The 27,396-nt window shown below is 44.0% G+C and overlaps 1 protein-coding gene across 3 annotated transcripts in view; it reads left to right on the top strand.

The window, feature by feature from the left end:
* The first annotated feature begins 3,645 nt into the window (after window positions 1-3,645).
* The window catches only part of LOC134359991 (discoidin domain-containing receptor 2-like), a 107,717-nt gene continuing 83,966 nt past the window's right edge, over window positions 3,646-27,396 (top strand). Inside the window, exon 1 of one of the 3 annotated variants that reach the window (XM_063073931.1) lies at window positions 3,646-3,767. The gene's annotated coding sequence lies outside the window, so the exon portion shown is untranslated. Of the gene's footprint in view, window positions 3,768-5,166; window positions 5,470-27,396 lie in introns of those variants that run through there. The other 2 variants (XM_063073935.1, XM_063073932.1) reach the window with 2 other exon arrangements.

Raw genomic sequence — 27,396 nt, 5'->3', positions numbered from 1 at the left:
TGACCAGAACTGAACACAATACTCTAAGTGTGGTCTCACCAGAGATTTGTAGAGTTGCATCATGACCTCTCTACTCTTGAACTCAATCCCCTATTAATGAAGCCTAGCATCCCATAGGCCTTCTTAACTATCCTATCAACCTGTGCAGCAACCTTGAGGGATGTATGGATTTGAACCCCAAGGTCCCTCTGTTCATCCACACTCTTAAGTAACCGACCATTAACCCTGTAGTCAGCCTTCTAGTTTGTCCTTCCAAAATGCATCACCTCACACTTATCCGGATTGAACTCCATCTGCCACTTTTCTGCCCAACTCTGCATCCTGTCTATATCCTCTTATAACCTTCGACAATCTACAGCTCCATCCACAACTCCTCCAATCTTCGTGTCATCCGCAAACTTACTCACCCATCCTTCCGCCTCTTCATCCAGGTCATTTATAAAAATCACAAAGAGCAGGGGTCCCAGGACAGATCCTTGCGGCACTCCACTAGTCACCGACCTCCAGGCAGAATACTTTCCTTCCACTACTACCCTCTGCTTTCTTCCTGTAAGCCAATTTTTTATCCAAACATTGTAGTAAGATAGGGAGTAAGAAGGTTAGAGGGGATTGGAAGATTATTTTTCATCCTGAGGGTGGGTGCAAGCAGTCTTACACATTCTCCTAAAGGAGCTGTTGGAGCCAGTGTCTGGTTGATCACTTAAAGCATCAGGACATAAAAGACGACTGATCAAGTTCTTGCATGTGATTAGTATAATTAGGCAGCTGGTCATTGTGGGGTGAATGGCCTCTTTCTATGCTCAAGTTGGGTTAAGTTTTTAGTCAGCAGTATAAATTAACTGCTGAATGTACTGGGTTGGATACCATTGGGAAAGGGGGAATGGCCTCTCAGGCAGGGGCAGGTTGAGTGGGGGTGGAGTACAAAGTAAAAAGTAAATTTATGATCAAAGTAGATATATGTCACCATATATAATCCTGAGATTCGTTTTCTTGTGGGTATGCTCAGTAAATCACACCCTAACCATGGACTTTTTACTCTCCTCCCATCCGGTAGGCGCTACAGGAGCCTCCGCTCCCGCACCAGCAGACACAGGAAGAGCTTCTTCCCTGAGGCTGTGACCGTGCTGAACCTCACATCACAGCGCTAAGCAGTATTGCATCCGTATTGTACTGTCTCAGTACTTTTATATTTGTGTGCTATAGCACTTTTTTTATTCACAGTAATTTTGTAAATAACACTATTCTTTGCATTTCTAGTCAGATGCTAACTGAATTTCATTGGCTTTGTATCTGTACTTGGCACAATGACAATAAAGTTGAATCTAATCTAATCTAATCTAAATCCAAGAGACAGAATAGGATCATCATAAGACGGCGCCCAACAGGATCGACAAACCACCAACGTACAAAAGACAAAAAAATTGTGCAAATACAAAAGAGTAAAATAGAAATAATAATAAATAAGTAAGTAATAAATATCAAGAACATGAGATGAAGAGTCCTTGAAAATGAGTTCGTAGGTTAGGGGAACAGTCCTGAGATGTGCCGAGTGAAGATATCCTCATTAGTTCAGGAGGGAGGGGGGAAAGTGGATGGGGGAAGGGAAGCAGGTGTGCGGAGGTGTTAGGGAGAGGGAATGTGAGTGTGGGTGGGAGACAGAGAGGGTCTGGAGGAGAGATAGTGAATGAGGGAACTGGATGGTTGGAGGGAAGGGGGAGACTGACAAGATGGAAAAGGATGCAGAGAGTTTGCCGGTGCGGAGACTCAGCTGGTCAGATAGGAAAATTTAGGGTTGAATTTAAGTGGAAGGTACGTAGGAAATGGTAAAGGGGAGTAGGGAATGGGAAGCAGGAAGAGGGAGAGTGGCTACAAGTGAGTGGGGAGGAAGAGAGAGGAATTGTTGGATGGGCGAAGGGAAGTTGGAGGTGGAGGGTGTTTTTGGTGCCCAGAGTGGAGAAGGGCAGTAGAATGTAGAGGGTAATGCAGTGGGCAGCAAAGAGGGCAGGTTAGGAGCGTGGGAGGAGAGGTCATTGAGGGTGACAGGGGTTTCTAGAAGACACGAGTGGGGGAGAGTGGTAAGAAGTAAGGGGGTTAAACAAGAGAGGAAGTGATGGAGGTAGACCACTGGTGAAGGAAAGAGAAAGTGAGGAATTGGAAGAATGGCAGGGTGTCGGGGGAGGGAGAATATTATATGAATGGGGAAAGAGGTGATGATAAGGAGTTGCATCGTGAGCTGAAGGAGGGGAATCCAGGTGGTGGGAAGAGTCAAAGGTGGAGCGAAGAGAGGAAATAAGGGTAAGGTGAGGGAAATGGGGAGGAGAAAGGGAATGGGAAATGGGGATGAAGAGGAGGGGGAATGAGGAGGGTGATGACCAGATAAGAGATTGAGAGGGGATGGAGATTAGAGGGGAATGAAGGTGGATGATGAGAGGTGAGGGGGCATGAAGGGAAGTGAGAGGGATGTGGTGCAGTGAAGAGGGATGAAGGAGGTGAGGAAGGTTTCTGTGTTTTGGATATGGACTTGAACTGTGGACTTTTTTCAGTCTTATGATTTTTGTATTCTGTTTTCTTTCACCCCATCTTTCTCAGTTGTTGTTGTTGTTGTTGTGTGTGTGTGTGTGTGTGTGTGTGTGTGTGTGTGTGTGTGTGTGTGTGTGTGTATGGTGATTTGGGGGTTGATGTGCCTGTTTAATTTCTGTTTGTTTTTTTTTGTGCTGGGAGGAGGAATTTGGGGGTTGATGATTGTATTGACTTTCTTTCCTTTCTTGGTTTCATGGCTATCTGGAGAAGAATTTCGTTGTTGCATACTTTGATAATAAATGAACCTTTGAACCTTTTTTGAAACGTTTGAGGGATGAGAAAAGAGATGAGGAAAAATTTATTTTACCAGAGGGTGGTGAATCAGGAATTCATTGCCACAGACCCAAATATACGTTGGGTATATATAAGGTGGAGGTTGATGGGTTCTTGATTAATATGGGTGTCAAAGGTTATGGGGAATGGAGTTGAGAGGGATAATAAATCAGCCATAATGTAGTGGCAGAGCAGACTCGATGGGCCAAACAGCCTAATTCTGCTTCTATGTTTAATAGAATCCAACATGAGGTTGGATGAGAGTGAATGAATTTAGAAGTTGAGAAGGTGAATGGGTATGGGTGATGAGGGAGGAATGATGAAGAATGTGATAGAGGTGATGGGGAAATGAAGAGGGATGTGAGTGGTGGGATGGGGAGAGCTGGGGGAGTGAGGAGGGATGTGGGTGGGGAGGGCTGGAGGGAGTGAGGAGGAGTGTGGATGGAGTGGAATGGGGGAATGAGGAGGGATGTGGGTGGGTTGGGGGATGAGGGAATGAGGAGGCCTGAGGAATCAGGGTATGAGGGGAATGGGGATGTGGTTGTGAAAGGAAATGAAGAGGGTGTGTGTGGAGATGATGTGGCGGTATGGGATGGGGAATAATGGGAATAAGGGGGCGAGGAAAGGTTGAGGAGAGTGATTGATGGAGAAGGGGTGAGGATAAGAGGGCAGGCGGATTAGGTTAGAGTGTGGGGTTAATTGAGGAGGGTTGAGGGGTGAACGTAGAGGGTAGAGGTACTGATAAGTGTTGAGGGAATAGGAAGTGCGGGAAAAGATGGAGATGGATTCGGAGTGAAGGGGAGGCCGGCCTGGAGCGGGGCCGAGGGGGTGGGTCTAGCGCTGGACCGCTGCCCGCCCGCCGGCAGGAGAAGCAGAGCTGCGGCTCGGAGCGGTAGAGGAGAGCGGCGGATCAGGTACCGCGGCCAGAACACTGGAGATCGGGCTGGGCAGCGGGCGGGACTCGGCTTGCGCCGCCACTCCAGTGGCCGGCGCTAGGCCAACGTGTCAGCGGCTCTCCAGCCGCCCGTCCGCCGGCCGGCCGGCCGGCCGGGGGGGGGGGGGGGGGGGTGGGGGGGCGGGCAGGCGCAGGCTCGAATTCGAGCCCGAGCGTCGGAGCAGCGGCCTGTGCGAGCTTGTTGCCGGCCAGGTTCGGCGCGGGCTGACGATGTGGTTGGTGCCTGGAGCGAAGGAAGGAGCCGGATTCGGGAAGCAGCGGGGTTGTGGGCAAAGAGGAGGGGGCAGGGGAAACGGTGTTGTGGGCAAAGGGTTTCAGTGGGTGAAGATGTGGGCAGAGAGGAAGGGTTTCAGTGGGTGAAGATGTGGGCAGAGAGGAAGGGTTTCAGTGGGTGAAGATATGGGCAGAGAGGAAGGGTTTCAGTGGGTGAAGATGTGGGCAGAGAGGAAGGGTTTCAGTGGGTGAAGATGTGGGCAGAGAGGAAGGGTTTCAGTGGGTGAAGATATGGGCAGAGAGGAAGAGTTTCAGTGGGTGAAGATGTGGGCAGAGAGGAAGGGTTTCAGTGGGTGAAGGTGTGGGCAGAGAGGAAGGGTTTCAGTGGGTGAAGGTGTGGGCAGAGAGGAAGGGTTTCAGTGGGTGAAGGTGTGGGCAGAGAGGAAGGGTTTCGGTGGGTGAAGGTGTGGGCAGAGAGGAAGAGTTTCAGTGGGTGAAGGTGTGGGCAGAGAGGAAGGGTTTCGGTGGGTGAAGGTGTGGGCAGAGAGGAAGGGTTTCGGTGGGTGAAGGTGTGGGCAGAGAGGAAGGGTTTCGGTGGGTGAAGGTGTGGGCAGAGAGGAAGGGTTTCAGTGGGTGAAGGTGTGGGCAGAGAGGAAAGGTTTCGGGGAGACTTGTGGGCGGAGAGGATGGGGGAGGCAGTGTTGTGGGCAGAGGAGGGGGCAGGGGAGATGTGGCAGAGGGGGGGTTTTGGGGGAGAATTGTAGGCAGAGGAGAGGTTTCAGGGGAGACAGTGTTGTGGGCAGGGGAGATGTTGTGGGGAGGGAGGAGGGGCAGGGAGACATGGGCAGAGAGGAGTGTTTTCAGGGGGAGAAGTTGTTGTGGGCAAAGAGGGGGAAGGGGGGAGGTGATGTATGCAGAGAGGAGGGAGCAGTGGTGCCAGTGTTGGCGGGCCGACAAGAGCAGACAGAAGAGCCAGTGTTATCAGAGTGGGGGGGGGGCAGCAAGATGGTGTAGGTAGGCAGAGGGGGCAGGGAGGAAGGGACGTGGGACACTGTAGGAAAGAAGGAGGGTATGAGGGTCGTGTCGTGGGCAGAGAGGAGGCAATTGGAAGGGGTACTGTTGATGGAGGTGTGGACAAGGTGAGTGCTGGTGTTGTGGGCAGGGGCATGTTCTTGTGCTGCAGGGAACCCACCAGTTCACTGCCAGTCCGGGCCCAGCACTGGGAGCTATGAGAGGGATGGGGGAGGTTGGTAGTTGGCAGGGCGTTGATGGCTGTGGAACTAAGCACAGATAAGTGGGATCCATGAAGGGAAAATCAGGTTTAATGGTTCTTTGAAGAGTAGAACAGATAAGGGAGAACCAGTGGTGTATTAGCATGTATTTGGTGGTTGTCCCTAAAGTTCCTGTGCAGGAGTTTGGTCCATAAGTTTAGAACACAGTAAACTGAGGTAAATATAGTCACAGAAATTGGCCTTTCAGATCACCGCATCCATGCCAACCCTTTTTTCCCATCTACTTACCCTATTTGCACTTGTTAGAATGCTCTCAGTATCAACTGTCCATCTCCCTCTATGGATGCTGCCTGAACTGCTGAGTTCCTCCAGTGTTTTGTTTGTTCCAGATTCCAGCATCCACACGTTTGCTTCTATGCCTTGTTTATCTGTACTGTATCTGCCTAATAATTTAAATATAGTGGCTGCATCTGAATCTGCAATCTCCTCTGGTAGTAAGCTCTAGACATCTCCAGCTATCTGTTTGTAAACAAAAAAACTTGACCCTCCGATCTCCTCTAAAACTCCTCCTTCTCACCTTAAATTTATGCCCTCTTGTTTGAGATACTGAAATGGATTGATAATTGATTAGCAGACGGAAAGCAGAGTGGGGATAAGTCTCGGGTTTACTAACTGAGTAGTGGAGGTACAGCTGCTCAGACCAATCTGTCCACAATCTCTTATCAGTAACAAGACGAGGAGACCAAATGTCATATTTGCTGATGATATAAAATAGGGTGGGATTGTAGGAAGTTGTAAAGAGGTGTCAGGGGAGTACAGAGACACTGAGAAAGTGGCAAGAACACAGTTCAACACTTATAATGTTGAAAAATGTTAAGTTATCCAAATTGGTGCACAAACCAGAAAGCAGTTATTTTTTAAATGGTAAGTTATTAGGTAATATTGATATTGAAAGGGACCATGTTTGTAAGTTACTGAATGGCAAGATACAGATGCAGCAGCAATTGGGAGGGCATATAGTATAAGACCATAAGACATAGGAACAGAATTAGGCCATTCAGCCCATTGAGTCTGCTCCGCCATTCTATCATGGCTGATCCCAGATCCCACACAACCCTGCCTTCTTGCCATATCCTTTGATGCCCTGACCTATCAGGACACTTATCAACTTCTACCTTAAGTATACCCACGGATTTGGCCACCACCGCAGTCTGTGGCAGAGCATTCCACAGATTAATTACTCTGTGGCTAAAAAAAATTACTCCTTACCTCAGTTGCCTCTCAGTTTTGAGGTTGTGCCCTCTAGTTAGGGATACCTCCACCAGAGGAAACATCTTCTCCACATCTTCCCTATCTAGTTCTTTCAACATTTAGTAGGTTTCAATGAGATCCCCTTGCATTCTTCTAAATTCCAGTGAGTACAGGCCCAAAGCTGCCAAATGCTTCGTCTATTGTTAATCCCTTTGTTTCCAGAATCATCCTTGTGAACCTCCTCTGGATTTTTTCCAATGACAACATATCCTTTCTGAGATATGGGACCCAAATCTGTTGACAGTACTTCAAGTGTGGCTTGAAGAGTGTCTTATGAAGCCTCAGCATTATAGTCCATTGTGAGAAGATTTGAGTACAGGAGTAAACTTGCCATCTCACACCTGAAATACTGGTTTGATTTCTTTACATTAAAGATTGGACATATTAGCATTAAAAGCAGTTGTTTTTGTTATTCATGCAAGGAATGTGGGCTTCACAGGCTGAGCCAACCTGGTTGCCCTCATGAAGGTTGTGATGAGCTGCCTTCTTGAACCACTGCAGCCCTTGGTGTGGGTAATGCTGTTCGGGAGGGAGTTCCAGGATCTTGACCCAGTGATGCGAAAGGAACGGTGATGTCTTTCTAGGTCAGGATGGTGTGTGGCTTGGAAGCAGCTTCCAGATGGTGGTGTTCCTGCTTTTACTGCCCTTGTTCTCATTGAGGTTTTGGGTTTGAACTCTTGGTGATTTGCTGCAGTGCATTGTACAAAATGCTGCCACTGTGCAACGGCGGTAGAATGAGTGAATGGTTGTGCATGGGGTGCCTTTTGTGGGCCACTGTGTCTGTATGGTATCAAACTTCTTGAGAGTTATTGAAGCTGCACTCATCTGTAAGTGGAGAGCTTTCCATCGTACTTCTGACTTAAGCCTTGTAAATGCTGGATAGGTTTTGGGGAGCTAACTGAGGGAATTCCTAACACCTCACCTGCTCTTGTAGCCACATTGTGTGCAGAGCTACTGCAGCTCAGCTTCTGGTGAATGGTAACCCCAGGACATTGATAAAGGGAGATTCAGTGATGGTAATGCCATTGAATGCCAGCGGATGATTGCTGGATTTTCTCATGTTGGATCGCATCATTGTCCTGCACTTGTGTGCTAAGAATGTTGCGTGCCAACTTTCAGCCCAGGCCTGGGCATGTCAGCTCCTGCTGCATTTGGTTGTGGATTGCTTCATTATCTGAGGAGTTGTGATTCTTAACCATCAGTGATTATTGCTACTTCTGACCTTACAGTTGAAGGAAGGACATTGGTGAAGGGGTAGGGTATTACAGTGAGGAACTCCTTCAGAGATGTCTTGTCACTGTAATGATTGGCTTCCAACCACTACAGCTATCTTGCTTTGTGGAGCTCAGCAGGTCAGGCAGTATCTGTACCTGACCTACTAAGTTTCACCAGTATTTTGTGTGTGTTAATTCAGATTTTCAGCAACTTTAGCACCTTCCTTTGTGCCAAGCATGATCCTGGCCAGTGCTACAAAGATTCATTAGACAGGTTCGGGATGGTGGTTAGCCTTATCTTTACCCCAGAGGTTAAGTTGACTAGGCCTATCGACGAAAGCTTACAAAGCTTGACAGGCCGGATGTAGGGAGTGTATTTCCCGAGCTGAAGGTCCTGGGAGTAGTGGTCACAGCCTCAGAATGAGGGTTAAGTCATTTAGGATTGAGGTGAGGAGAGATTTCTTCACCACAGGCAGATGGATCTTTGAAATTCTTTCCCCAGAGGGTTGCGGAGTATTATTGTGGAGTTCATTCATTTCATTGTTCAATATATTTCTGGATATTAAGGGAATCAAGGCATAAAATTGTAGTTCCTGTATAGTAGGACATGTCCAATTGCTCCTGTTTCAGCTCTGTATCAGGGCAACCCATGATTCCTTCTCCACAGTATTGCAACTCTTTTCTCCATCATATAGTTATCTGCTTCCCTCTTGACAGGTACAATGAAACCTGCTTCTATCTGTATGCAGGCAATGCATCCATGTGTTTCCTAATAATCACAATTAACTTGTTCCTCCTGTATTGTACTTGTGACCTTTGGTCCTCTATCCCTCCATCCAAGGGAACAGCCTCCCAGTATCCATTCTGTCCAGACGTTTCATCATTTCACTGTTTCTGTCGTATCTCCCTTCGACATTCTCTTCAATGAAAGCAGTCTCAGACTCTCTCAGTCCTCAGGACCAGCCCTCATCCTTGAATCTCTCTCCCTCAGTACGAACAACCAAGCTTCAAAGCATGGGTCTCTGCAATTAGATCCTCGACTTCCTTATTGAAAGACCAAAATCAGTATGTATCAGTAATAATAATTTCCTCATTGACAATTGACGCAGGAGCACCTCAAGGTTTTCTGCTTAAGTGCTTAGCCCACTGTTCTACTCTTTGTGCACTCATGACTTTATGGCTAAACACAGCTGAAATGCCATCATAAATTTACTGAAGATACTGCTGAAATTGACAGAATCTCAGATGGCAATGAGGAGGTGTACAAGAGCGAAGCAAATCAGCTGATTGAGTGGTGTTGCAACAACAACAGCAAAATCAAAGAACAGGTTGTGATTTTTAGGAAGGGGAAGTTAGGAGAACACACACCAGTCGTCATTGAGGAATCAGCAGTGGAAAACGTGAGCGACTTCAAGTTCCTGGGTGTCAACGTCTCAGGAACTATCCTGTGCCCAACATATTCATGCAGTCACAAAGAAGGCACGCCAGTGGCTGTGTTTCATTAGGACTGAAGAGATTTGCTATGTCACCAAAGACACTAGCAAATTTCTACAGTTGTACTCTGGAGAATGCTTTTGACTGGTTGCATCTTTGTCTGGTATGGAGCCTCCAATGCAGAAGATTGAAAGAGGCTGTAGAAGGTTATAGACTCAGCCAGATCCATCATGAGTACAACCATCCCCACCACTGATGATATTATCAAAAGGTAGTGCCTTAAGAAGGCGACTTCCATCATTAAAGCCCCTCGCCATCCGGGACATGCCCTCTTCTCATTACTACAATCAGGGAGGAGGTACGGGAGCCTGAAGACCCACACTCAACATTTTAGGAGTCGCATCTTTCCTTCCTCCATCAGATTTCTGAACAGTATCTGAACTCTCCTTGTTATCCCTTTGTGTCTTTGCACAGTAGTGCTGTCACAAATCAATAAATTTTACACTATATGTCAGTGATGATAAATCTGATTCTAATTCTGAAACTGTAATTCCTCTTCCCAGGAACCATTCTTGTAAATCTCTCCATCTCACTCATGTTCTCAGTCTTTCCTCTAATGTGGCAATCAAAATTGAACACAATGCTCTGTTGGAGACCAGACAAGTTCACCATCGCTTCCTAGCATTTGTACTCCACACCCCTATCAATAAAAGCCCACAGTTGTGTGTGCCTTCTTAACTGCTTTCACCACCTCTCTTGTCATTTAGGATAGAGCAGGAAAATGGCACTGAGGTGCAGATCGACCATGGTCTTATTTATTTAGAGATGTGGTATGGTAATGTTCTGGCCCAACAAGCCCACATTGCCTAATTATACCCATGTGACCAATCACTCAGTCGTACATCTTTGGAATATGGGAGGTAACTGCAGCACCTGGAGGAAACCCATTCAGTCACGGGGAGAACGTACAAACTCCTTACAGACAGTGGCAGGAATTGAACCTGGGTCACTAGCGCTGCAATAGCATTGCGCAAACCATTACGCTACAGTGCCGGCCCCAGTGAAAAGGTGGGAAGACAGAGGAGACACAGCTAGATATGTTCTTATTTAAAAGTATTCAGGAAGCAGACCATCAGCATCTTTGGAGGGAAAATCTTGAGCTCGTGTTTTAGATCAACACTAATACAATGAAAGTTCAGTTGGAAAAGTGACATTGTGCAACTCTGGGGTTCAGGATACGACGTTGCACCAGGAGAAAGATCAGATCAGGTTACTGACCCTCAGTGGAACTGTTGAGAACCTGTGAAAGCAATGGTCGTAGCAGGAGTGAGATGGAGAATTAAAGTGACATATTCCCAAGCCTCCAGATTGTTTTTTGCGCACTTAATGGTGTCCATAGAGGTTCTAAATTGCAAAGAAGACCAAAGTATGAAGATTGAATAAATATTCCAAATTGAGAAAAGTACTATTTGGAGGCCATGTTGATAGAGGGGAGGCAGAGGGAAGATAGTACACAGTTACATGGTAAGTGCTGAAAGGATTTCCAAGGTGGGCGTGATGGAGAATGAGGAAAGAATGTGTCTGTGTTTGGAAGAGGCGGTTATTTGAAGAAACATTCTAATGGGGAAGCACCAATAAGAAATTAGGTACACTAAGCATTCAGCTAGATGCAGATCCTGGCAAAGCAGTACCTTAAACTTGTTCTACAATTTAATTGGAATGTGTGTCACCCTGTGGTTTGGATACTTTAGCACTCTATCACCAAGTGCCCTGTTTGTAACTGTACTCTCAGGAACTATTCTCACACATCTTTACTGGACCCTGTCCAGTGCCTTCACTTTGTTGTGAGATGCGGTGACCAGAATTGAATCAAATATTTCAGTTGTGGTCAGACTGGTATTCAACAAAACTTCCCTTCTGTTGTATTCTGTATCTCAGTTGTATTCTGAATGCCTTATGAACTGTTTTCTCAATCTGCCTCTCAATGATTTGTCCTCACATACCCCCAGGTCCCTCTGCTCCTTCAGAGCAGTTCATTTTGTGTTGCCTCTCCTTATTCTTCTTACAAAATGTATCACCTCACATATTCCTGCATTACACTTCGTTTGCCATGTATTTTCCCACTCCAGCAGCCAGTGTATATCTTGCAGCAACCCAACCCTGATCTCCCCAAGTTTTATATCATCCACTTTTTGTCTAGGCTGTTAATGTAGATAAAAAAAACAGCACAGATTCCTGGATAATGCCATTATTCACCTCCCTCCAGTCAGAAACAACCATTCACCAGGAATCACTCTTGTCTTTTATTTAGCCATATTTGTATTCATGGTATTAGTGTCCCTTTAATGCCACATACTTCAAGTTTGATGAAAAGTTTATGTGGCATGTTATAAAAAGCCACGCACAGCACAGCAATGACATTACCTTTATGTTCCTCTATGATAAAGGTCTGTCAAGTTGCATAAATATAAATGTGACCTTACCCACTCCAAGCTGGCATTCCAATACCAATCCATTTTCCTCCAGAGTCCTATCCGATAAAGCTTTCCCATCACTCGGGTTAAACTGACCAGCCTGTCATTGCTGGCCTTATGCTGACTTCCCTTCTGAACAAGGGAGTAACATTTGCTACTCTCCAGTTCTCTGTCACCAGCCCACTATTCAATAAGTGTTGGAACATAATCATCAGTGTCCCAGAGATTTCTTCCTGTAATCCACCTACTTAGCTTTAGGCACCTTTTCTATTATCTCTGTGGAGATGTAAAATATCCAAAGTCTCCTCCTCTGCTATTACTTGGATATCATCCTCTTACCTGGTGAAGCCTGCTCTAAATTTACTACCTAAACCCTGCCCTCAGCATCCACATGCAGGTCCCATCTTTACTCTTCACTCTGTGGAACTGTAGATTGCATTTGTGTTGCAGATGATCTTTTCTTGTACACTCTTTATTCCAATTACCTCCCTTCTTGCAAATTTCACTTTATGTCTGATTCTTGCGTAATAACCATGTTCTCACTGGTATTTACAACCTGACGATCGTCCTAAGCAGCCACATTTTTGCTTTATTGTCCTTGCAAGAATCTGGAGAGCTCTGGATGTTTAGTTCTTCTCTTGCTCTTCATGGGAATGTGTCCGTCCTCATCCCTTTGAAATTAGCCTTGCTTAAATTAAATGTTTATGTACCACTAAATTATTACCTAATTTCCTACTTTACATTGGATTATATGTCCCCATAAGTGGTAACTGTCAACTGTGTTCCTCTCGGACCGAATATAAAATTTCTTTTTATATACCTGGATGATCCCTTGAAATAATATTTCTAATTAACCCATTCTTATCACATAAGATTAATTTTGTGAAAAGAAGAACTTTTGGAGGGGATTTGAACCACCTTCTTGAACCACTGCGGCTCTTCTATTGAATATACTCCCACAATATAGTATAGGAATTTAGAGTCTATGGACTGATATATTCCAGGTCAGGGAAGAGAGTGCATGACTCAAAGCAGAATCTGCGGGTGATGGGGTTCACATGATCTGCCTCTATTTTCTTCTCTAGTTTTGGAAGTGCCGTCGGAATAGCCGAAGCAAGTAACTGGGATGCATTTTGTAGGCGGTACCGCACAGGGTCTTAATGTTCAGGGTGTTCATCAAGCAGGCTGGTTTGTCCTGGACAATGTTGAGTTGTTTGCGTATTGGAGCTCCACTTACTTACTTAAGCAGTCCGATAGGATCAAAAGTGACTTGGTTCCACTCCAGTTTTGAAGTGACGGGTGAGACTAGTGTGGGAACCAGATGTGGAGCTAGGAGGTGCCTGACGAAGCTGGCAACTGCTAATTTGTGACATGATAATTTATGGGTTGCTCTGGCCATTCTCCTATATACACAGCACTTCTTTGTGTTCCTAGTGCATGTTTATGAGCTCAGTCGCATCCTGAGTACTCCTCCTCTATTTTGGGCAGTGTGGGCCAAGTGTCCCCAGGAGTCACTAGGGCTATTACTTTCTTTTCCAGATGCTTTGAGTCCATCCTTGCATACACTCACCAGCCTGCCTGGTAATCGTTCTGTGATAGAGCTCGGAATAAAGTATCCATTGAGGGACTCCGGTGGAATCGTGGCCCGCCCAACAGAGTTAAGTGTAGTGTATTGGGTGAAGAGTTATAAGGCTTTGACTAATTCCACAGAAGACTGACTGAGACTCCTGGTCAGCTTGATGGTGAAGCTCATTCTGCGATGACAATCGTTTTCAAGACTTTCCCCAAACTATGAAAGTAATGTACCCATTACTTTCTTCTTTGATCAGACCACTCCTGGTCCATCATGTCATACTCAGGGTGACAGTGATCAGGTCAAAGCATCTGAGCTCCTAAGCTTTGACACTAGAGAGACTTTGAGCTCTGTTGGTATTATCCATCAAGGTTCTGACATTCCAGATCCTGAACTTCATATTGTGGAGCAGACTTTGTTTATCGGTGGCTTCTGCTACATGGGGTGTCTATGGCACATTGTATACCACAGGCTTCACTGGGTGTGGTCATATTCCAGTGGCAATGAGACCAAGATAGCTGGAGACCAGATTCTGCTGCGTGGATATTAATGCTCACATGTTGGAGGGCACATGCCTAGCTGCCACCCCACATCCACCATGTGCATATGCTGCTCTGCGTGTATGCATGAACACAAGTAATTATGTTCACATATTCCCTAATTCCTCATCCCAACTCCAGATGTGGCTGCACACCTTGCCTATTGTGTCTGCCTCATTCCTGTCCTGCTTCTAGCCGTACCCCTGGTCCCATTCCCAATGCCCGATTCCTGTTCCAGACCTGGTTCATTCCTGACTCTTGATTCCAGTTCCTTATCCTCAGCTTTTCCTGCACCCTGGCTCCAGCCACACACCTACTGGCATTCCCAACCTGACACCCAACTGAGCAGCATAACAAGTGAACTTGGAACAAAAACCATTTAATAAGATCATAATGGATCTGATTGTAACCTCCATTGTACGTTTCAGTCTTCTTACAATAACTTCTCACCGCTTTGCTTGTCAAGTATGTGCTTACCTCTGCCTGAGAAACGCTTAAGATTTTTTAAGATAAGATGAGCTTTATTTGTCACCTGTACATGGAAACGTGCAGTGAAATGTGTGTCAGTGACCAACACAGTCTGAGGATGTGTTGGACGTAGTCCGCAAGTGTTGCCATACTTCGGGCATCAACATAGCACAACTTGCTGTAACCCTAACCTGCCTGTGGAATGCGCTAGGAAGCTGATACACCCAGAGGAAACCCACGTGGTCACAGGGAGACCATACAACCTCCTTACAGACAACGACGGGAAGTGAAGCCTGGTCACGGATTGCTGGCGCTGGGAAGTGTTGCGCTAACTGTTCCGCTACCGTGCCACTCACCCACTGTCACTGCCACTTGGAGGAAGAGAGTTCCAAAAGCTCACAGTAACTTCCAAGGGAGAGAAAAATTCTGTCTTGAGCTGGTGATTTTTAAGCAGTGGCCCTCAGTTTTAGGTTCTCACAGATTTATATCCTCTCCATCAGGATTCAGTATTATAGCCATGTAACCATATAACAATTACAGCACGTAAACAGGCCATCTCGGCCCTTCTAGTCCGTGCCAAACTCTTACTCTCACTGCTGAACTCTTACTCTCACATAGATGCTCTCCATTATTCCTCTCCATAGATGCCGCCTGACCTGCTGAGTTGCTCCAGCAATTTTTCTGTGCGTTACACAGAAATAACAAATGCTTGTATATAGTATAATCATGTTTCATAGTGGATATAACATCATTTTCATTCAATTTTTCTTAAAGAAAAATTAATAGAAAACTATTACAATATCCACAATATATGTTGAAGCAAAAAATGATAAGATGATAAGATCTTTGCAGTCAAGATCATAGAAACAGTCGATTCCAGTTAATTGGGCCAGTATTGTGGAAGGTATTCCATCACACTCCTGATTTATGCCTTGTCAGTGGTGGAAAAGCTTTGAAATATCAGGAGGTGAGTCACTTGCTGAAGGATACCCTTCCTCTGATGTTATTTATATCCTTGGCCTACCTAAGTTTCTAGTCAGCAATTACCCTCCCCCCCCCACACCCTCCCAGAAAGTTGATGGTGGGAAACTTAATACAATTACATTGCCAAGTTAGTGAGTAGACTCTCTATCTGATGGGAATGCTCATTGTCTTGCACTCTTGTGCCACAAGTGTTACTTCCCATTCATCTGCCTGAGTTGTCTAGGTATTACTGCACGTAGATTTGTTTGTTGGCGGGGTATATTGAGCAAGCAGCAACGATTTTCCCTGCGTCAGGCCCATGCTGGAAGTGAGATCTTGGAGCGGCCCCTGATATGATATTAATCAATTTCCATTACATAGAATTCATGTTTTTTGCTTGGCTATTGAAATTGGTTTCTGTGATGACTGAACCAAGGAAACTGTCCTTTTGCAGTGATCTCCCAGCCCGGTCTGAGATGAATGCCCTCCAGTGTTTTCCTTTGTGTGAGGCCTAACACCAGGCATGGGAATATTCTCACACTGATAACATATACTTCAGTTTTACTGTCGCTGTTTGAGGATGCATTGAAACAAATACTGCCTTGATGTCAAGGACTATTGCTCTTACCTCACCTCTAACATTCAGTTGCTTGGACAAAAGCAAATGATATAGGGGCAAAAAGTTAATTTCTGCTGCCAAGTGCTCCTGGGGAAAGTCAAACTGGACACTGCTGAGCAGATTATTGGTGCAGCACGGTTGCCATAATCTCCATCACTTTGCTGGTGTCTGAGGTGGACTGAATGGGCAATAAATAGCCAGTCTGGATTTGTCCTTTTTATGGACAGAACATACCTGGGCAATTTATACATCGGACAGCTTGGCCCAAATTGTGAGTAATACTGGAATGCAAATCTTCAGTACTACAACTAAGGTGTCATCTTTGCTGTATCCATTACTCTCATGAAGTGAATCCAGTTGTCTGAAGACCGGCTTCGGTGGTGCGGAGATCTCAAGGGGATGCAGGGTGGGATTATCCACTTGGCACTTCTAGATAAACATGGTTCTGATGCTTCAGCTTTGTCAGGACCCATTGCCGTTGTTGAAGCTGGGCTGCCTCATCCAATAAGCCTTTGAGTCTGAACAGTCCATTGTAGGAACAGCACTGACCACAGCAGTGACATCAAATTCCCCACTTATTGCTCATGAACCATCCAGATTTTAGATTCAACACGAACCATTACGGGAAAATGTCTAAATGTAATGAAGTAATAACTTACTAGCGTTTCTCACAGTCAAATGTACTGCATTCAGTGTAGTCTCCTCGACATTGGAGAAACCAAATGGAAGATTGTATTGCAGAGCTCCTATACACTCAGAGCACAGGAGTGAGCCTGGGCTATCCGTTGCCTGTCACCCTAATACCCATCCTAATGGCACTCTAACCTGGCTGTGGCCTCCTACCATGTTTAAATGTGGCTCAACGCAAGCTTGGGAACAGCACCTCAACTTCTGCCTGTAGGAATCAATTCTGGATAATCTAACTTCAGATAATGTGCTGTCTATTTTTGTTTGTATCAGAATTGACCGCCTTTGCCTTCCATCTCTTTTTTTTTCCCTCCTCCTTTCATTTATATATTCAGGTGCTTTTGCAACTCCCAGTAGGCCACACTATGCACTACTACACAGACTCGGCACATTGCACAGGCAGAGAAGTTTAGATGACCTTTAACTGCATTAATTGGTCCTATCACCACATTTGTTCCTTTGTCCCTTTCTTTGCTACTTAGACTAAAGTTTCCCTTCTTTTAAACCAAAAGACATCGAAGTAGAATTAGATCATTTGGCCCATCGAGTCTACCATTCTATCATGGCTGATTTATTATCCCTCTCAACCCCATTCTCCTGCCTTCTCCCCATAAACTTTGACACCATTACTAATCACTAACCGATCAACCTCTGCTTTAAATAAACAGAAATCAGTACATAATTCCTCTCAATTTTAGGTTCCTAGTTATTGAACTATAACACTTTAGCTCGTCTGTTCACTGGAGGATGAGTGCACTCCACTTCGGTTCTGACAAAGGGTCCCAGGACTGAAACATCAAATGTTTCTCTTTCCACAGATTCTGCCTGACCTGCTGAGTTTTTCCACAGTACTTTCTGTTTTTACTTAAGATAAAATATATATTTAATTTCTCTGCCATCTCCTTAATTTCCCACATTTAGTCTTCCTTTTCATATGTTGATGGCAAGTTTGCAGGCCCTTTTTTTTTTGTTTCTCACCTATTATTTTGCATTTTCAATGCTGCAGTTCTTCCTCACATAGAAACATAGAAAATAGGTGCAGAAGTAGGCCATTCGGCCCTTCGAGCCTGCACCGCCAGTCAGTATGATCATGGCTGATCATCCAACTCAGAACCCTGTACCTGCCCTCTCTCCATACCCCCTGATCCCTTTAGCCACAAGGGCCATATCTAACTCCCTCTTAAATATAGCCAACGAACTGGCCTCAACTGTTTCCTGTGGCAGAGAATTCCACAGATTCACCACTCTCTGTGTGAAGAAGTTTTTCCTCATCTCAGTCTTAAAAGGCTTCCCCTTTATCCTTAAACTGTGACCCCTCGTTCTGGACTTTCCCAACATCGGGAACAATCTTCCTGCATCTAGCCTGTCCAATCGCTTTAGAATTTTATACTTTTCAATAAGATCCCCCTTCAATCTTCTGAATTCCAGCGAGTATAAGCCTAGTCGATACAGTGGTATAATTGGATTTTCAAAAGGCTTTTGACAAGGTCCCACACAGGAGATTAGTGTGCAAACTTAAAGCACACGGTATTGGGGGTAAGGTATTGATGTGGATAGAGAATTGGTTGACAGACCGGAAGCAAAGAGTGGGAATAAACGGAACCTTTTCAGAATGGCAGGCAGTGACTAGTGGGGTACCGCAAGGCTCAGTGCTGGGACCCCAGTTGTTTACAATATATATTAACGACTTGGATGAGGGAATTAAATGCAGCATCTCCAAGTTTGCAGATGACACGAAGCTGGGCGGCAGTGTTAGCTGTGAGGAGGATGCTAAGAGGATGCAGGGTGACTTGGATAGGTTAGGTGAGTGGGCAAATTCATGGCAGATGCAATTTAATGTGGATAAATGTGAAGTTATCCACTTTGGTGGCAAAAATAGGAAAACATTATTATCTGAATGGTGGCCAATTAGGAAAAGGGGAGGTGCAACGAGACCTGGGTGTCATTGTACACCAGTCATTGAAAGTGGGCATGCAGGTACAGCAGGCAGTGAAAAAGGCGAATGGTATGCTGGCATTTATAGCAAGAGGATTCGAGTACAGGAGCAGGGAGGTACTACTGCAGTTGTACAAGGCCTTGGTGAGACCACACCTGGAGTATTGTGTGCAGTTTTGGTCCCCTAATCTGAGGAAAGACATCCTTGCCATAGAGGGAGTACAAAGAAGGTTCACCAGATTGATTCCTGGGATGGCAGGACTTTCATATGATGAAAGACTGGAAGAACTAGGCTTATACTCGTTGGAATTTAGAAGATTGAGGGGGGATCTGATTGAAACATATAAAATCCTGAAGGGATTGGACAGGCTATATGCAGGAAGATTGTTCCCGATGTTGGGGAAGTCCAGACCGAGGGGTCACAGTTTGAGGATAAAGGGAAGCCTTTTAAGACCGAGATTAGGAAAAACTTCTTCACACAGAGAGTGGTGAATCTGTGGAATTCTTTGCCACAGGAAACAGTTGAGGCCAGTTCATTGGCTATATTTAAGAGGGAGTTAGATATGGCCCTTGTGGCTAAAGGGATCGGGGGTATGGAGGGAAGGCAGGTACAGGGTTCTGAGTTGGATGATCAGCCATGATCATACTGAATGGCGGTGCAGGCTTGAAGGGCCGAATGGCCTACTCCTGCATCTATTTTCTATGTTTCTATGTTTAGTCTTTCATCATATGAAAGTCCTGCCATCCCAGGAATCAATCTGGTGAACCTTCTTTGTACTCCCTCTATGGCAAGAATATCTTTCCGCAGATTAGGGGACCAAAACTGCACACAATACTCCAGGTGTGGTCTCACCAAGGCCTTGTAGAACTGCAGTAGTACCTCCCTGCTCCTGTACTCGAATCCCCTTGCTATGAATGCCAGCATACCATTCGCCTTTTTCACCGCCTGCTGTACCTGCATGCCCACTTTCAATGACTGGTGTATGATGACACCAGGTCTCGTTGCACCTCCCCTTTTCCTAATCTCCCACCATTCAAATAATCTGTTTTCCTGTTTTTGCCACCAAAGTGGATAACCTCACATTTATCCGCACCACATTAAATTGCATCTGCCATGAATTTGCCCACTCACCCAACCTATCCAAGTCACCCTGCATCCTCCTCACAGCTAACACTGCCGCCCAGCTACGTGTCATCCGCAAACTTGGAAATGCTGCATTTAATTCCCTCGTCCAAGTCATTAATATATATTGTAAACAACTGGGGTCCCAGCACTGAGCCTTGCAGTACCCGACTAGACACTGCCTGCCATTCTGAAAAGGTCCCGTTTATTCCCACTCTTTGCTTCCTGTCTGCCAACCAATTCTCTATCCACATCAATACCTTACCCCCAATACCGTGTGCTTTAAGTTTGCACACTAATCTCCTGTGTGGGACCTTGTCAAAAGCCTGTTGAAAATCCAAATATACCACATCCACTGGTTCTCCCCTATCCACTCTACTAACTACATCCTCAAAAAATTCTATGGGATTCATCAGACATGATTTTCCTTTAACAAATCCATGCTGACTTCGTCTGATGACTTCACCGCTTTCCAAATGTGCTGTTATTACATCTTTGATAACTCACTCTAGCATTTTCCCCACCACCGATATCAGGCTAACCGGTCTATAATTCCCTGGTTTCTCTCTCCCTCCTTTTTTAAAAAGCTTTATATTTTCCCATGTTCTCCAATTTACTGATTTTATTTTGGCAATATTTTCCACTAATAGTATCTCAGATTTTTCTCAATAACCTCACAGCAGTTCCAGTTTACCTGTTTGGGTTTTTGCTGTAAAGAGCTTGAAGGAAGGAGCAATCTTCCGGGACTAACGAAGGGTCTCAGCCTGCAACGTTGACTTTATTCCCTGCATAGATGCTGTCTACTTTGCTGAGTTCCGCCAGCATTTTGTTGGTGAAGCAGTCTTCCAAGGTCGGGGGAGCGCTGAGATTACGCAGAAAATAATGAAAAGGCTGAACAGTCTGTAATGAATTTGAATGTTTAGACCAGTGAAAAAGTTGGCCAGTAAATCTCTGTAGCTTTGTCTATCACACTGATGATTAAGGTTTGCTGTTTGATCGAGTGACTGTGAGGCTTCGGGAGAGGGAATGTTTCAGAGGGTGGACTCATTGAAGATCTCCATCCAGATTAGAAGTGACCATACTTCAGGCTGATCAGACCGGGACGGATTGAAGTTACTTTATAATCGTCAGGTAGACAGTGGAAAGCTTCCCTTGCACACTGTTCATAGAGATCAGTTCATTACATGGTACAAGGTAAAATGATAACAGGAAGCAGAATAAACTGTAACAGCTGTGTAGAAGGTGCAGTACAGATAGACACTGAGGTGCAAGACCATAATGACCCTTCTCATTGTTACCATCGGAAGGGAGGTACAGAAGCCTGAAGGCACGCACTCAGTGACTCAGGAACAGTTTCTTCCCCTCTGCCATCCGATTTCTAAATGAACATTAAACACTACCTCACTACTTTTTTTTTGCATTACTTATTTTAACTTAGCTATTTAATAGGCATATATATGCTTAATGTAATTCAGATTTTTCTCTATATTTTTATTTATCATGTATTTCATTGTACATATGCCTGTGATATTAAACCTGATCCTGGTTCTGATAATGAGGTAGATTGTGAGGTGAAAAGCCCATATTACTGTACTCATGAACCATTCAGTAGTTAATAACGGCTGCCCTTGAACCTAGTGGTATGTGCTTTCAGGCTTTTAGAGCTTTGCCCAATGGAAGAGTCAAGAAGAGAGATTCTCTGGAATGGGTGAAGTCTATGATTATGTTGCTACTTTACTGGAGCCGTGAGAAGTATAGACAGAGTCCATGGAGTGAAGGGAAGGGTGATGTGCTGAGCCTTGTCCACAATCCTCTGCAGTTTTTCATGGTCACAGGCCGAGCAGTTACCATGCTAAGCTGTCATGCGTCCACATAGGATGCTTTCTGTGGTGCATCGATTAAAAATTGGTAAGGATCAATAGAGATGTGCCAAATTTCTTTAGCCTCCTGAGGAAGTAGAGGCGTTGGTGAGTTTTTTTTGTCTGCATCTATGTGGTTGGATCAGGACAGGCTCTTGGTGATGCTCATTCCTAGGAACTTTGAGCTCTTAACCATCTCAACCTCAATGCCATTGATGTAGACAGAAATGTACATGCTCCCTTTTTGAAGTCCATGACCAGCTTTTTTGTTTGCTGACATTGAGGGAAGGGTCGTTTTAATGACATAGTGTTACTAAGCTCTCTATTTTCTTCCTGTACGCTGACTCATCATTACCGTGAAGTCCTCTGCAAACTTGTACAGGTTGAGTACTCTTTATCCAAAATTCCAAAGACTGAAAACCTCTGAAGTCCAAAATTTTTTTGAGCACTGACATGATGCTGCAAATGGAAAATTCCACAAGGTGCTGGGAAGGTTCTCAGGCGATGCACAGGTCTCTGCACACCACAGACACTTCTGAGAAGCGACATCACATATGTAATACAGAAGTTAAAAATAGAAAAAGTGCATAAAGCGAAAAATGAAGATCTAGATTGTGTATTGAAAGAGTGGATTCATCAGCATCAGAGTGAATATATGTCGCTTAACAGTATGCTGATCATAAAACAAGCAAATATCTATCACGACAAACTGAGAATTGATGGTAATTGTGAATTTCAGCAGGCTCATTGCAGAAATTTAAGAAAAGGCATAGTATCACATTTTTAAAGATTTGTGTTGATAAAGCATCTGCTGATCATGAAGCAGCAGAGAAATTCATTGATGAGTTTACCAAGATTGCCACTGATGGAAGTCTAACATGCTGAACAGTTGAATCAGTACAGGTGTATGATGAACGAGTGAAAGACAAAGACTGCTTACCAGTGGCATATAAGTTCAGAGATGAAAATGATAGCGATCCCAAGTTTTCTCATTATATATTCCAAAATCTGAAAAAATCCGAACTCTGAAACACTTCTGGCCCCAAGCTTTTTGGATAAGAGGTACTCAACCTGTAGATGGGAGTTGGAGCTGACTCCGGTCACACAGTCAGGAGTGTAGAGGGAGCAGCGTAGGGGACTGAGGACGAAGCTTTGTGGAGCACCCGGGTTGAGAATAATCGTGGTGGACATGTTGCTGCCTTTCCTTACTGATTGCACTCTGTTGGCGAAGAAGTCAAGGATCCATTTGCAGAGGGAGGAACGGAATCCTAAGTTTCAGAGTCTGGTGATAAGTTTGCTTGGAACTATAGCATTGAAGACGGAGCTGTAGTCAATAAACAATAGTCTGATGTATCTGTACTATCTGTGTAGATACTTCAGGGTGAATGTTGGGCCAGGGAGACGGTGTCCACTGTTACAGACCTGTTTTAGTGGTAGACAAATTGTAGCGGGTCAAGTTGTCTCTTCCCTCTCAGAGAAGGTGCAGTGTAGTGTAATGTAATAGATATCTTAAGTTCATGAAGGGCCTTAATTGAACTGATATAGAGAAGGTGTTTTCACTTGCAAGTGAATATATGGAGCAGGAGTGGGACCTGGAGCACACCTCATCGTAAATTAAGTTCTGAGCTAATTCAGCCTTGGCCTTCTCACCACTTCCATGCCCTCTCCCTGCACCTCGACTCAGGTATTTTAAGTATCTTTCAGTTCACTGGCTCTCCCTGCTGGAGAAAGCAATCTACTACTTCTCCACGTGAAATGGGTTGCTCTTGATCCTGAAATATATCCTAGGCTGGCAAAAGAAGAAGGAAACTGCAATTGCTTTGGCCATCATTTATCAATCCTCCATGACTACAGGAGTGATGCCTGGGGATTGAGACCTGCTGAATATTGTATGATTGTTTTAAAATGGGAGAAAAGGATAAACCAAATTACTATAGGCCATAGGGGTCAAATTATTTTTTATGTTTTTAATTAATTTTTTATGCATTTCTATAAGAATCTCTGAAAAAGAACCCAACAACAAAATGGAGATTTATACAGTGCAAAACAAACAAATCCAATATATAATTCATAACAGTGAGAAGAAAAAAAAAAGCACCCAAAAGAAAGTTATGTAAAATTAATATCCACCCCAAAGAAAGAAAAAAAATCCAGGCCAACCACTTTACATATATATAAAAAAATCTATCAGAATATTCAACCCCAGAGAACTAAAAAAATATATATATATATAGGAAAAAAAATAATATAGTGCCGACTACGAAGAGTATAATATAATTCATAACAAAAAACCGTATAACTTTCAGGAAAAAAAAGCTGAAAGTAAGGGATTGTAGCATACTAAAAAAAATAAACTTACCCTAAAGAAGCACTATGAAAATATTGAAGAAAAGGACCCCACACCTTATGAAACTTCATGTCCGAATTAAGAAGTGAATAATTAATCTTTTTGAGGTCTAAACAGGCCATAATATCATTAAACCATTGAGCATGAGTGGGTGGGGCAGCATCTTTCCACCTAAGAAGAACCAACTGTCTAGCCAAAAGAGAGGCAAAAGATAATGTTTGGCATTTAGTCATAATCAAATGCATAGTCACTTCACCCAAGGTGCCAAAAAGAGCAACCAGAGGGTTAGGTTTTAAATAACAGTTAAGAATATGAGATAGGGTTAAAAAAGCTTCTCTCCAAAATTTCTCAAGGCTTGGACAGGTCTAATACATATGAATAAGGGAAGCCGCAGCCCCTTTACACATGTCACAAACGGGACTAAAATCAGAATAAAACCGTGATAATTTAGTTTTAGACAGATGAGCCCTGTCTGCAACCTTAAACTACAAAAGACAGTGGCGAACGCATGAAGAGGTTAAGTTGACTGACTTGAGAATTAAATCCCAAACCGCATTGGATAAAGAGATGTTTATATCTTGTGCCCAGGCAGTTCTGATTTTATCGAAAAGGGCATGCCTCAAAATCACTAACTTATCACGAATAGCCGATAGTAAACAAATTATTAGAATTCATACCCAGTATGAACCTTAATTTGAGAAGGCACCAGTTAATTTAAGACAGCATGAATTTGTTAGGGAAGTTTGTGTCCGACTAATGATTGAATATTTGGAGGAGATAACACACACGGTTGATGAGGGCAGTACATTTGTTATACATGGATTTTAGAAAGATTTTTGACAAAGTCCCATATCAAATCAGTAAAATGGTAGGAGTGGTAAATTGGATTCATAATTAACTCTGGTAGGAAGCGAAGGGTAATGCTTGAAAGATCATAAGAGTTGTACAGAAAAGAAATAGGCCCTTAGGCAAACTATCAAGACACCAGAACCCATCTTTACACATCCCATTTTTTAGTACTTGGCCTGTTTGCCTGGTCTCCCTTGTGATTCAAATATCCTCTACATACTTGTTCAACTTTGTGAGAGTACCTGCCTCCACCATATTTCAGTCAGGGTGCTCCAGATTCCAACCACTCTCTGGTGGAAAAAATTATCTTTCTCAGGTTCCCCTTAAATCCTGCCCCTTAACTGTATACACTGGTTTTAAATACCTCTACTCTGGATAAAAATTTCTTACTGCCTCCTATGAATATTGCCAGTGATTAATTTTGTACGTGAAAGCTTGCGCAGAACTCAGCTCCCTGCTCTTTGTAACATATTTAGACTAATCAAGGCAGACTAGGACTTTTTTTTCCCCTTGCAATGTGCGACACCGTGGTGTACGATATTCAAGACAGGCATGAATAGGGTGAATGAACACTGTCTTTTTCCCAGGGAGAAGGAATCAAAGACTGGAGGGTGTAGGTTTGGAATGAGAGAGGAAAGATTTAAGGAGGATCCGAGAGGCAGTTTCTTCACACACTGGGCGGTGGGTATACTGAACAAGCTGCCAAAGAAAGTGTTTGAGGCAGGTGCGATTACAAAAGTTAAAAGTAATTTGGATGGGTACATGGATAGGAAAGATTTAGAAATATACAGAACATATGCAGTCAGATAGTTCTAGCTCAGGTAGGATCCTTGGTCAGCGTGGACAACGGTCAAATGACTTGTTTCTGTGCTGTATTCCTCCATGACTAAATGTACAGGCATGATAGTGAAGTTTGCAAATGATAAAATAAATATTAGTATAGATCACCTCGACAGGTTATGCTTATAATATTGCAGATGTTGGAAATACTCAGCAGATTTGACAGTATCTTTAAGGAGAGAAACAGAATGATATTCCCTGTTGGTGACCTTTTATCAGTTGTGGCTCTGAGAAAAAAATTGGATTGGGTGGGGTTTGCTTTCTTGGAAATAAAGGTATTGGAGCAAAAAGTGAAAACACTCAGCAGGTATACTCAGACAGTATCTGTGGAGAGAGAAACAGAGTTAACATTCCGGTCAGCAGTCCTTCATTGGACTTGAGGACACTTAAACAAGCAGTATGTAATTATATAGAGCTTAGATAAGACCAGTTTCCCTCAGTAGAGGGATTGCAGTCAGGAAAATAGTGTTAATGAAGGATTAATTGTGAGACTAGGAAATACTTTTACTCCCAGAAGGTAGGTGAATCTGGCTGGAATTCTGTGCTTGCAAGGATTGTAGAAACAGGAACCCTCATCTTATTTTCAAAGTACTAGATATATTCTTAAAGAATGGTGACCTGAAAGGTTATGGTTCTGTTAGTGGAATGTAGGATTAGACTGGGGTCATCTTCAACTGGCGCTGATGGTGCCTCATTCTGCATCATAAATTTTCAGTGATTGTATAAATTACAAAGTGTTTGAAATGTTTTAAGATCATTTGCTGGCTGTTGTTAAGAATAGTATTTGTCCTTCTTCAGATGTGGCCCTCCATTGTTCAGCAGGGACTGGAGACTGAACTGCGATTGGTAGCCAAGGCCAAGTAGATTATACCTGAAGCCTAATATTGAGTTAGCTGCAATTTCAGCAGAATTGCAACTTGGGTCTTTCTCACAGCCCTCATGTGTTGAATGCAATGATCCCTGAGTCATAGAGTAATAGAACAGCATAGCATGGATAATTGCCCTTTGGCCCAATGAGTTCATGCCAACCATGGTACCCACCCAGCTTGTCTCAATTTCGTACCACATCCCTCTCAGTCCTGTCTGTCCATGTACATGTCCAAGTGCTTCTTAAATTATACTATTGTATCTGCCTCAACCACTTCCTCTGGCAGCTCATTCCATATACTCACCACCCTGTGGATGAAACAGTTGCCCCTCAGGTACTTTTTAAATTTTTCCCTCTCACCCTAAATCTATTACCCTTTGCCTTGGACTTTCTACCCTGAGGAAAAGACTGTTTCTGTCAACCTTATGTATTCCCCTCATTATTTTACACATTTCTGTAAGGTCGCCCCTCATTCCTTCTACGTTCCTAGGAATGAAACGTAGACTTAGCCTGGCCAACCTTTCCAGGTAACACAGGCCCGCTAGTCTTTGTGAATCTTTTCTGCACTCTTTCTAGTTTAACTACATGTTTCCTATAACATGGTGACCAAAACTGTACACTGTACTGCAAGTGTGACCTCGCCAATTATTTGTCCAACTGCAACATAAATGTCCCAGCTCCTACACTCAGTGCCTTGACTGATGAAGGCCCGCACCCTAAATGCCTTTTTCACTCAGTGATGCTGCTTTCAACGAACTATGTGTTTGCCCTCCTATGTCGCTCTGTTCTATTACACTCCCTAGTGCCCTACCATTCATGGTACAAGTTTACACCGGTTTGACTTCCCAAAATGCCTCACCTATAAAATTTTCTTAGCCTGGGAGGAACAAGTGAACCCTTGGCATCGCAGCTGTAATGAAGGTGATCAGATATGGAAGTTTTTTTCTTGTTGCTATTGTGTGTAATTTTGATCGTTATCATTTTCTTTGAACTGGTTCTATGGTTTTCTTTGTTTTGTGGCTGTCCGTAGGGAAGATGAA

Source organism: Mobula hypostoma, chromosome 21 (genome assembly GCF_963921235.1).
Source record: "Mobula hypostoma chromosome 21, sMobHyp1.1, whole genome shotgun sequence".
NCBI lineage: Eukaryota > Metazoa > Chordata > Chondrichthyes > Myliobatiformes > Myliobatidae > Mobula > Mobula hypostoma.
Note: the sequence above shows the minus strand (reverse complement) of the source record. Positions and strands in the feature narration are given on the sequence as shown.